This window comes from Heterocephalus glaber, unplaced genomic scaffold (assembly GCF_053883595.1).
Source record: "Heterocephalus glaber isolate CG9 unplaced genomic scaffold, H.glaber_assembly_v1.0 deba00001690, whole genome shotgun sequence".
Lineage (NCBI taxonomy): Eukaryota > Metazoa > Chordata > Mammalia > Rodentia > Bathyergidae > Heterocephalus > Heterocephalus glaber.
In genome coordinates, this window is record NW_028258415.1 from 4945407 (window position 1) to 4957746 (window position 12340).

The window sequence follows — 12340 nt, forward strand, 5'->3', positions numbered from 1 at the left end:
CATTACTCCACCAAAAAAATAAATAAATAAAAAGAAAGAAAATAAAAAGAAATAACAAGCTTAAATCTGGGCCAAGCTATTTAAACTACACCTAACAAGCCAAAGATTCATAAATGAGAATACATAAAGAAAATGTTCAAATAAGTTTTAAAAAGACAAAAAAAAAATCCAATTTAAAAAGTGAATAAAAGACAAGAAGAGGCATTTTGCAGAAGATCAAATGATGAATAATCTTTTAGAAATCATGAAAATATAAATTAACAGTAAAAAGATCTGTATGTACCAAAAAAACATTACTTTGACAATACTAATCTTTATATATATATATATAAAGTATAACATCCATTTTATTAGTTTATTCCCTCTGCCTGGAGAAGACTTTTCTTCAGTCCATTAAAACCCAGGTCCTTACATGAGCTTTGGTGGGGGTCATGGGGCAGCACCAGAAGGTCTAAATCGGGGCAGAGGTGTTCGGTCCTTCTGGGCTTCAGGAGATCGATTCCTGACCACCTTGCTGTGAATGGCACAATTCACACAGTAATGCAGCTTCACATAGAGCTTGGGAAGCACATAAGAGTCAAAGACACTCGCTTCAAAATGTCCCTAACGGCGGCAGCGTTTACTATGTTTCGAATGACGAACTTCTTAATGGTCTTATCCTTGGGCACCTACCGGGTGCAGTTCGTGCAATGAATAGGCAGCACATGGCTGCGGCCCTTTTTAGCATGACCTTTGTTCCTTCTTTTTTTGGTCATCTTGGAAGGGAGGACCCGAAAGAGCTATATATATATATTTATTGGTACATTTTAGGTATAAAATACAATTACATTTATCATTGGGTGTTTGTACCAGAACATGATGTATCTTAGTTCTTATTTTTTCTCCCATTACCTGTGCACCCTTCAGCCCCTCCAACCTTCCCTATTTACACAGAGTTTGATCCGTTTTTTTCTCATAATTTTTCCTTTCCCTTCTTCCCTTTCTCGTTCCCCTCCCACCATCCCCAAACCTTTGGACCCTTTCTTTTTCTTTCTTTTTTTTTTTTTTGGTACCGGGGATCGAACTCAGGACCTTGTGCTTGCGAGGCAGGTGGCAGAACCACTGAGCTAAATCTCCGGCCCTGGACCTTTTCTTATTTCAAATTGTCAATTATTCATTTTAATCATTTTCATCCTTATTTACACTTTTAATTTCTCACACTAGAGAAACTATTCGGTATTTACACATGCGTGTCCTATTTATTTCACTTAAGAGTATGGGCTCAATATGCATCCATTTAGCTTTATAAATGTCTCTAGTTTTTCATTCTTTATGACTGAGTAGTACTCCATTTTATTAAAAAATCCACATCTTCTTTATCCAGTTTCCAGTTGATGGGCACTTGGGCTGTTTCCAAGCTTTAGCTATTACAAACTGTGCCACTATAAACATAGGTGCACATATATCACTGTGGTATGATTCTTTTAATTCTTTGAGGAAGATTCCCAGTAGGGGAATAGCTGAGTGAAATGGGACCTGTAGTCTTAGTTCTTTGAGGTATCTCCCTGCTGATTTTCACAGTGGTTGCACCAATCTACATTCCCACCAACAATGGAGAAGGGTTCCTTTCTCTCTACACCCCCACCAGCATTTGTTATTGGTTGATTTCTTGACAGCAGTTATTCTTTCTGGGGTGAGGTGGAATCTCAGTGTTGTTTTCATCTGTGTCTCTCAAATGACCAGTGATGTTGAACATTTTTTCATATATTTATTTGCTATTTTTACTTCTTTGTCTGAGAAATGTGTGTTCATTTTGGATGCCCAATTTCGAATTGGGTCTTTGAATTTGGGGGGTCTGATTTTTTTCAGTTCTTTATATATTCTGATAGTAGACCTTTCTCTGAGCTACAGGTGCTAAATATATCTTCCCACATTGTAGGTTGTCTCTTAGCTCTGTTGGTAGTTTCTCTTGCAGTGCAGAAGCTTTTTAATAAGATGAGATCCCAGTTGATTCTTTGTGCTAGCTCCCGTGCTCCTGAAGATTTGTTCATAAAGTCTTTTCCTATGCCAATGTCATCAAGAGTTCTACCTAAGTTATCTTCCAGCAAGTTTAGTGTTTCTGACTTAATATTTAGATCTTTAATCCACTGTGATCTTAGTTTAGTGCACAATGATAGGTATGGGTCTAGTTTTAATCTCTGACAGGTTGAAATCCAGTTTTTCCAATACCATTTATTAAATAGGCTATCTTTCCTCCAAAGAGGGTGTTTGGCTCCTTTGTCAAAGATGAGGTGCCTGAGCATGTCTGGAGTTGTTTCTGCATCTTCTAATCTATTCCACTGATCTTTGGGTCTGTTTCTTTGCCAGTACCATGGTGTTTTTATCACAGTAGCTTTGTAGTATACTTTCAAGTTGAGGATTGTGATACCCCCAGCCATGTCTCTGTTGCCTAGAATTGCTTTTGCTATTCTAGGTTTCTTCTGCTCCCAAATGAATTTTTGAATTGTTTTCTCTGGTTCTGTGAAATATATTGTTGGAATTGCAATTGGCATTGCATTGAATCTATATAGTAGTTTTAGAAGTATGGCCATTTTCACTATATTGGTTCTTCCTACCCAGGAGCAAAAGATGTCTTTCCATTTTTTTGTATCCTCTTCCATCTCTTTTTTCAGAGTGGTGTAGTTTTCAGTGTAGAGGTCTTTGCTTCCTTTGTTAGGGTGATTCCTAGATATTTCATTTTTTTAGATGCTATTGTAAAAGGAATTATTTCCTGAATTTCTCTCTCAATGGGTCTGCTATTTGAGTATAAGAAGGCTATTGTTTTTTGAGTGTTGACCTTGTATCCAGCTACTCTACTGAATCTGTCAATAAGGTCTAGAAGACTTTTGACTGAATTTTTTGGGTCTTCTATGGAAAGTATCATATCATCAGCAAATAATGACAATTTCACTTCTTCCTTTCCTATCTTTATTCCTTTTATTTCTTTCTCTTTTCTAATTGCCATGGCTAATGTTTCCAGAGCAATATTGAACAGGAGTGGTGATAGTGGGCATCCTTGTCTTGTTCCTGATTATAAGGTGAAAGTTTTCAGTTTTTGATCATTTAATGTGATGTTGGCTGTTGGTTTTTCATAGATAGCCCTAATCAGGTTGAGGTAAAGACCTTCTATTCCAATTTTCTGTAGCATTTTTATCATGAATCAGTGTTGGATTTTGTCAAATGCTTTTTCTGCATCTATTGAGATGATCATGTGGTTTTTGTCCTTGACTCTGTTAATATGGTGTATTACATTTATTGATTTAGAGATGTTGCACCATCCTTGCATCCCTGGGATAAATCCGACTTGGTCAGGATGTATGATCTTCTTGATGACCCTCTGTATTCTGTTTGCCAGTATCTTGTTGAGGGTTTCTGCCTCTATGTTCATTAGGGAGATTGGCCTGTAGTTCTCTTTTTGGGTTGGGTCTTTCCCTGGTTTTGCAATCAAAGTAACACTTGCTTCCAGGATTGAATTTGGAAGCCTTGCTTCCCTTTCAATTCCCTTGATGAGTTTAAAGAGTAATGGCGATAGTTCTTCTTTAAATGTCTTGTAGAATTCAGCAGTGAAGCCATCAGGACCTGGGCTTTTCTTTGTTGGTAAGTTTTTTAATTACATTTTCAATTTAATTCATTGTTATTAGGGTGTTTAGAATTTCTATATCTTCTTCATTTAATTTTGGCAATTCGTATGTATCTAGGAATCTGTCCACTTCTTCTGTGTTTTCCATTTTATTAGAGTACAGGTTCTCAAAGAAGGTATTAATGATTCTCTGGATTTTTGCTGGATTTGTTGTGGCTTTGCCTTTTTCATTCTTAATTGCATGGATTTGAGCCTTTTCTTTCCTTTTTTTGATAAGGTTGGCTAAAGGTTTATCAATTTTATTCTTTCAAAAAACCAACTCTTTGATTTTTTTGTATTGTTCTCTTAGTCTCTATTGCATTGATTTCTACTGGGATCTTTTTAATTTCCTTCCTTGTATGAGCTTTGGGTTTGTTCTGCTCTTCTTTTTCTAGGAGCTTGAGGTTCTGCATTAGGTTACTTAACTGAGTTTTCTCTGTTTTCCTAATATGGTCATTCACTGCTATGAATTTCCTGTGTGATTGCTTTCATTGTGCCCCACAGATTTCTGTATGTTGTACTGGCATTATTATTTACTTGTAGAAACTGTCTAATTTCTTCTTTAATTTTCTCTGTCACACATTGGTTGTTCAGGAGGGTGTTGTTCAATTTCCATGTGTTTGTAGGAGTTTTGTGGTTTCTTATGTTTTTGATCTCCAATTGTATTGCACTATGATCTGATAGTTATGACAGGGGATAACTTCAATTCTTTTACATTTACTTAGATATGTCCTATGAGCTAGCATGTGATCTATTTTTGAGAATGACCCATGTGCAGCTGAAAAGAATGTGTATTCTGATTTTGTAGGATGGAACACTCTGTAAACATCTATTAAGTCCATTTTTTCAATAGCTTGGTTCAGTTCTAGAATTTCATTGGTTTTTTTTTTTTCTACTTGATCTGTCTATTTGTGATGGAGGGGTGTTGAGGTCCCCCACTACAATTGTGTTAGTGCTTATTTGGTTTTTCATGCCCATTAATATTTGTTTTGTATAGTTGGGGGCATTCATATTTGGTGCATATATATTTAGGATTGTCATCTCTTCCTCTTGGATTGTTCCTTTCACAAGGATGTAGTGACTATCTTTGTCTCTATTAATTAGTTTTGGTTTGAAATCTACTTTGTCTGCAAATATGATTGCTACCCCTGCTTTTTTTCTGCGTTCCTGTCACGTGGAGAGCCGTTTTCCATCCATTTACTTTCAGTTTATGGACTTCCTTTTGAGTTAGATGTGTTTCTTGTATACAGCATATTGCTGGCTTTTGCTTCTTAATCCATTCTGTCAGTCTATTTCTTTTGATTGGTGAATTGAGGCCATTAACATTGATAGTTATAATTGACAGATATTGACTCATCCTTGTCATGATGTTTTACTTTTGTTGGCTCTTTTATTTCTTATTTTCCCCCTTTTTGCTTTAGTGTCTTACCTTGCATGGTGCCTTCTCTCTGCTGGGCCTTGTGGAGTTATGACCTTCATTGTCTTTTTCTAGGACATTGCATAAAATTGTTTGGAGTGCTGGTTTGGTGTTCACGAAATTTCTCAGGTGTTCTTTGTCATGGAAGTATCTAATTTCCCCATTGATTTTGAAAGATAATTTTGACAGATACAACAGTCTAGGTTGGAAGTTATTTTCTTTTAGTGCTTGAAATACTTCACTCCATGCTCTCCTTGATTTGACAGTTTCCATTGAGAAATCTGCCATGATTCTGATGGGCTTTCCTTTGTAGGTGATTTGTTTCTTTTCTCTAACTGCCTGTAGAACTTTGTTATTCTGTTGGGTTTCTGGGATCTTGACTATTATATGTCTAGGTGTAGATGTTTTTTGGTCATGGCTCGTTGGAGTTCTATATGCCTCACTTATCTGTATGTCCAATTCTCTACCTCTGTCTGGGAAGTTTTCAGCTATTACTTCTGTGAACAGTATTTTTATGTCAGTTGTACTTTCTCCTGTTTTTTCATGGAGTCCTATGAGGTTTATATTATTCTTCTTTGCATCATCTAGCAGCTGTTCGATTGATTTCTCGTAGTCCCTTACTATCTTGAAGAAATCTCTGTATTCATGGTCCTTCACCACAATCCTGTCTTCTATATGTGATATTCTATCTTCAGATTCTCTTAGTCTGCTCTGCATGCTTTCAATGGAGTTTTTAATCTCCTGAATATCTGTTTGAATCTGTTTCATGGATTCCATTTCTTTCTTATGTTGGGCAGTCATGTTTTCCATTTCTTTCTTAAGCTGGGCATTCATGGCTTCCAGCATGTTTCTGATCTCATCTAATTTCTTACCTGTTTCTGCTCTAAAGCTTCTAATCATGTCTTTCACTCTGCTAACCATGTCTGTATTTATCTGGGAGATTATTTCTGCTTTGAATTTTTCTAGAGCCTCATGCATCTGCTTTGTTACTTCCTGTGCTATCAGTTCAAGGTGTCCAAGTGGTTGCTTATCAGACTTTTCCACCTCATTTCCCCCAGAATTTCCTTTTTGTGATGTGGAAGCCTGTGTTTGTGCCTTGCTTAATTGTCTTCTCATTTTTGTTTATGGCACTGTCCTTGGTTTAATTCCTGGGTTGATATTTCAAAATTGCTTAATGTAGGTATCTTTGTTGCTTGTGTTTAAAACCTTTGTGGAATGATTGCTTTTCAGAGGTGTCTTCCAGATATAGCTTGTGTTTGGGTTTTGAGACTTTAATGACTCTGAAGCTATTTTATTTTCCTTATACCAGGAAGGAAAACTAATTAGATCAATTACAACATTTTAGCCCAAATGACACAGTCAGCAATACCATAGCATCAAGCACAGGTTAGAAAATGACAATTTGTGGTAATTATTAATCTATCATTTTTGACTATGTGAGTTAAATTAAAACCAAGGACCAACCCAACATAAGTTTATAATGAATAAACTCTTCAATATAACATCTTTCCCCTTCAGGGTGGGGAGTTGAAAGGAGTTGGGGAGGGAGGGACAGGTAAAAAGAACAGGTAAGATTAGCGGTGAGGCCAGAAGACACAGAAAGATCACACAAAATCTAAGAAGTTGTTAAAGGCAAGAGAAAAAGGCAGAATGAAAGAACAAAGATGTGAATAAAATCACCTAACAGCAGCAGGGAGGCTAGATACCGAATTTACTTTCCTTTAAACCTAATGATAATCAAGAGAAGGAAAAAGAGAAGGAAAAAACAATAAGGGAGAAATCCAAATTCAGTGCAGAAAGGAACAAATGGGGAGGTGAGGAGCAATGTGGGACAGCAAGAGAATGAGTGAGTGAGAGAAAAGATAAAAGAAAGAAAAGAAAAGTAAAACTTTGAAGAGTAGAAAAAAAGTAAAAATTAAGAATTAAAAATAAGAGAAAATTTTTTTTTCGTTTTTGCAAATAGCCATAGAAATTATGGGCCTCCTTCAGGGTATGTCTCTGCTGTCACAATAGGCAACGTAGGAATTCCTGTGCATATACGAGTCAATGAATCTCAGCAAGCCAGCAGCAGACCAAGCCAGCAGCAAACCATGTACAGTGGTCTGATGTGCCTTTATTGTAGAGATTTTCTTTGGTACTGGGGATCAAACTTGGGACCTTGAGCTTTCGAGGCAGATGAGTAGTTTCCTATCTTTAGAGTGCTAATGAAGTTTTATGATTTCTGATCTCTTCTTTCCCCAGAGTCTCCTTAAAACCCAGAAGTTTTGATAACATCAAAATAATATTTACAGGAAAACACTGGAACTAAGTCTTACTTAAATTATGGAATGATAACAATAAAATATCTCTCAATACTATCTTGAGAACTTATTAGCAGAACATTGAAAATAAAAATAATGAAGTATTCAAAATGTCAATCTAAAAATACAATTTGGATGCCTAAAACTATTTACATATCTCTAGTAATAAAGAACACATTTTTTTTTGAAACAGGGTCTCACTACGTAGCTCAGGCTGGCTTCAAACTCACAGCAATCCTCCTGCCTCAGCCTCTTGAGTGCTGGGACTACAGGAATGTGCCACCACACCTGGCTAAAGAATACATTTTGTGTAAGAAAATTATGTCAAGTCTATTGCATCCACCAAATACTTAAAATAAGCTTCAGATCAAAAACAGATATTAGTCAACATTTAGGGGCTTAGCTCTTATGCGTTCTTTCTATGTTTAGAGAGTGTTAATAACAAGGAAATTCACCAATTTGGAACAAGAATTACCTACCCATAATATAACGGAAGAAGATATTTGTGAACCACACATGTGATAAGGAATTAATATCTAAAATACATAAGGAAATCCTACAACTCAATCAGAGCCTCCCATACACATATCAAATAAACTAGTTTAAAACAGGAAATGGACTTAGAATTAGGTATACAAATGCCTGATAGTTATATGAAACACTACTAATTATCAAGGAAATGCACATACCAGTTAGTATGATTATTACCAAAACAAAACAGATAAAATGGTAGCAAGTGTTGGTAAGAATATAAGGAAAGGGGCCGGGGGTTTAGCTCAGTGGTGCTGCCACCTGCCTTGCAAGAGCAAGGTCCTGAGTTCTATCTCTGGTACTAAAAAAAAAGAATATAAGGAAATTGGAGCCCTTGTACATTATTTATGGAAAGTAAAATAGTGTAGTGACTGTGAAAAACATTATGGTGGTCCCTCAAAAAATAAAAAATGAAACTTTCAGATCTAGCAGTTGCCTCTCTGGGTGTATATCCAAAAGAATTTCAATCAGTGTGTTGAAGAGATATCTGCACTCTTGTGTTTGTTGCAGTATTTTATTTAATAGCCAAGATTAGAAACAACCAAATGTCAATAGAATGGTGAATTAATAAAGGAAACGTCATATATACATACAATGGAATATTACTCAGTTTCAAAAAAGAAAGAAAATTCTGTTGTTTGTAACAACATGAATCCATCTTGAGGATATTATGCAAAGTGATAAGCCAGCCACAGAAGGAAAAATATTCCATGATTTTACTTACATGAGGCATCTAACACAGTTAAACTCAAGAAACAAAGAGTAGAATGATGGCTTCTACAGGTTGGAAAAAGTGGGAAATGGAGAGATGTGGTGTAACTGATATAAAGTTTTAGTTAGCCAAGAAAGCATGCTACATTCAAAATGCAAGATAGAAGTTCTAGAGATCTGCTCTACAACATTGTCGATCTAGCTGACAATACTATAGTGTCACTTAAAAATATGAGGGTGGAAATCTTGTTAAGTGTTCTTACCAGAATAAAAAAAGTGACAAAAAGAAATTATTTAATGAGAGAATTAACTATGGAAAAGCTAAGATAATGGGAAAGGAAGGCCAACTTCCTTTTAGTCTTATGGAAACATACAATATATGAAGAATCCCTACTTGTGAATTCCCTTGGCACATATGTTTGTTTGCTTGTTTAACTAATATAGCAATTATTTAATTTTATATTTGTTTATTTCAGTCTTTAAGATATAATTGATAAGTAAAAATGGTATATAGTTAACATACAAAAGCATGATGTTTTAATATTCCAATACATTATGAAATGATTCCCATAATCAAGCTAATTAATATTTGCATCATTTCATATAATTATCATGGTGTATGTGCACATGTGTGTGTTAAAAACACTTAACATGTCCTTTTACTATTTTTTAAATCAGCTGTATCAATTTACAAGGGGTGATCAAACTATGTAATGAATGTTTAAATTTTAAAAGTTGATTACAATAAAAGGCACACAGGCATTAATCCCCATCAAAATTCTCCCTCATGCTTTGAATACACTTATCACATCATTCCTGCCACTTTCTGAGACGGTTCTGGAAGTCCTCTTCGGTGAGTGTCTTCAGTTGTACTGTTGTGGCTGCCTTCATGTCCTACATTAATTCAAAATGTTTACCACTATTTTCATCAAATAAAAACCTTATGGTGTGGCCTCATCCATTTTATTAACCAGATCTGGCGCCATGCAACTTCAAAGTCAAAACAACCATGAAAGGTAAACATTTTGAGTTGATTCAGGATATTGAGGCAGCAACAACAGCACAACTGAAGACAAAAAAAATGACTCCATGAACTACTTCAGAAAGTGTCACCATCATGGAATGAGTGCATTCAAAGGAAGGAGTATTTTGAGGGGGATTAATGCCATTAAGTCTTTTACTGTAATTACTTTATTAAAATTTAAACATTCAATTTATATTCTGCTAACACCTCGTACATTCTCACAAGCTGTGTACAAGTGTTCACTTTTCTCTACAACTTCATCAACACTTGTTCAATTTTGTCTTTTTTATTTCGTTCTAACATTTTAGTTTTGATTTTTATTTTTCTGATGACATCATATTGAGCACTTTTTCATGTATCTGTTGATTTTTTTAATGTTTCTTCAAAGAAATATCTATTCAAGCCCTTTCCCTACTTTATAATGAAGTTACATAGTTTTATTAATTTACTTTATAATGTTTTTACTAACACTTTATCAGGTGATTAGCTTACATATATTTTTTGCCACTCTGCAGGTTGTTAGTTCACTCTGTTAATTATTTCCTTTGTGGTGCAAAAAGTTTGATGCAATCCCGCTTGTTCATTTGTGTTCTTGTTGTCTGTGCTTCTGTTATCACATCCAAAAAATTATTGTACTGTTCAATGTCAAGGGACCTTTTCCTATTTTCTTCTAGAGATTTTAAGTTTTCAGGTCTTATGTTCAAGTCTTTATTTTGATTTGATTTTGTAAATGATTTGAAATAAAGGTCCAAATTTATTCTGCTGCACAGAGATATCCAGTTTTCCCAACAGCATTTATTGAAGAAATCCTTCATTTCTTATTCAAAAGATAGAAAGCAAGGAAAGACCAATAATGAGTACAGAAATTGAATCACTAATAAAAAGTATATGACCAAAGAAAAGCCTAGGAACTTAAAATTTCTCTGGTGAATTTTACCAAATACTTAAAAAAGAAAAACAAATTAAGATGTGTTTATGTAACAACTCCCCACAATAAATGTAATAATTATGTACTGTAAACATATACTAATAAAAAAATAATTAAACAAAAAGTAAAAAATTTACTTCTAAACACAGTATATGTATTACCCTGACACTAAAGCCAGACAAAAACACTATAAACAAAGGAAATTACAGATCAACACCACTGATGAATATTGATACAAAAATCACCAACAAAATACTAACAAATTCTGTGGTACATTAAAAGGATCATGTATTATGTCTAAGTGGGATTTATGGCTGGGATGCAAGGTCCAACATACGCAAATCAATAAATATAATACATTCATAGAATAGGTGGCAAATACCATGTGATTATGCCAGTAGATTCAGAAAAGGTATTTCACAGAATTTAAGACAGCCTTTCATGATTAAGACTGTCAATAAACTAAGTATAGAAGAACTGTATCTCAGCATAATAAAGATCACATATGATAAGTCCACAACTAACATCATGGTCAGTTGAAGAATCTGAAGATTTTCCCTTTAATATCAAGACCAAGACAAGGTTTCATCACTTCTAGCACAGTCCTAGAAGTTCTAACAAGAGTGTTTATGCAAGAAAAAGAAAGAAAAATCATAAAAATTAAAAAAGGAATAAATAAAATTGTTTGGGGTTGCACATAACATGATCTTACGTGAGAAAATCCTAAAGATTCCACCAAACACTTGTTAGAACTAATAAATGAATTCAGTAATACTGACTGACAAAATCAACATGCAAAAATAAGTTGTGTTTCTATACACTAACTGCAATATCCTTATCTGAAAAAACTAAGAAAATAATCCTATTTGAAATATCACCAAAAAGAATAAAATACTTAGAATTAATTCCAAGCAGAGAGGTGAAAGAACTGTACACTGAGAACTGTACACAAAACAATCATGAAAATAAATTAAAGAATACATGGTAAAAAGAAATATATTTCATGTTATGGAATGGAAGATTAATATTGTTAAAGTGTCCGTGCATACAAAGTAATCTTCAGATTCAATGCAATTCATATCAAAATTCCAATGGGATTTTCCAGAGAAATAGGAAAAATAATCCTACAGCATTTTACCTGCTCTTGTATGGAGCTTTTCACTAGCTACTTTGTATCATAATTGTTGTGAACATGTTCTGTCTTTTAAGCTTTGAAACAACAGATGTCATTAGATTACTGGTTTTAACACTCCAATCAAGTAAAGAACCTCATATATAATGGAATAAGATGGAGTCCCTGCCTTTGGTTTACTTCAATGCACCAATTCAGTAGGAATAAAACCCTTTTAAAAAAATAGTCATAGGAAGTCAAAGAAGCTCAGGGACAGCTCATCTGGTTTGGGATTAAAGACTTTATAGGGAAGGGAACTGTAGAAGATTTTTAGCAAAGTGAAGAAGGATGTGTAGGCAGAATGACTTCATGGGAAACAATTTTAACAAAGGTGGAGATCTAAAAAGTGTCCTTTGAGAGGGTAGAAAGAAAGTTTACAATGGGAAGCAGGAGTACAAGAAGATCATGCTGCAGAGGTAGGTGGGCAAGAACCACATGCACGAGCACTCAATGTACTAGTCAGAGAGTAGACCAGTCTTTTATTTTTTTCCCCCATTAAGTTTATTGGTACATTTAAGGTATAAAACACAGTTGCAAACATAATTGGGATCTTGTACCATTACATGAGTATCTGGGTTCTTATTTTTTTCCCCTTCCCCTGCCCTCCCTTCACCCCCTTCA

General features: G+C 34.8%; 1 pseudogene; it reads right to left on the reverse strand.

Annotated features, from left to right (window-relative positions):
- Positions 1–349: 349 nt before the first annotated feature.
- LOC101712379 (small ribosomal subunit protein eS26 pseudogene) lies at positions 350–1022 on the reverse strand (annotated as a pseudogene).
- Positions 1023–12340: the final 11318 nt, after the last annotated feature.